The sequence below is a fragment of the Vombatus ursinus genome, unplaced genomic scaffold, assembly GCF_900497805.2.
Source record: "Vombatus ursinus unplaced genomic scaffold, bare-nosed wombat genome assembly UNPS02014799.1, whole genome shotgun sequence".
Taxonomy (NCBI): domain Eukaryota; kingdom Metazoa; phylum Chordata; class Mammalia; order Diprotodontia; family Vombatidae; genus Vombatus; species Vombatus ursinus.
The window spans coordinates 19,359,315-19,359,602 of NW_020954577.1; the positions used below are offsets into that span (position 1 = coordinate 19,359,315).

The 288-nt window shown below is 54.2% G+C and overlaps 1 protein-coding gene across 1 annotated transcript in view; it reads left to right on the forward strand.

Annotated features, from left to right (window-relative positions):
- Window positions 1-288, forward strand: part of NDUFA4 (NDUFA4, mitochondrial complex associated) — a 7,643-nt gene that overhangs the window by 408 nt on the left and 6,947 nt on the right. The window lies entirely within an intron of this gene.

Genomic DNA, 288 nt, shown 5'->3' on the forward strand with positions numbered 1-288 from the left:
GTAAGATGAAGGAGGGCTGCCTCAGTTTCCCCCTCTGTAAGATGAGGGCTGTCTCAGTTTCCCCCTCTGTAAGACGGGGGTGCCTCAGTTTCCTCCTCTGTAAGATAAGGGCTGCCTCAGTTTCTCCCTGTGTAAGATGGGGGTACCTCAGTTTTCCCTCTGTAAGATGAGGGCTGCCTCAGTTTCCCCCTCCCTAAGATGAGGCTGCCTCAGTGGCCTCCTCTGTAAGATGAAGGAGGGTTGCCTCAGTTTCCTCCTCTGTAAGATGAGGGCTGCCTCAGTTTCCTC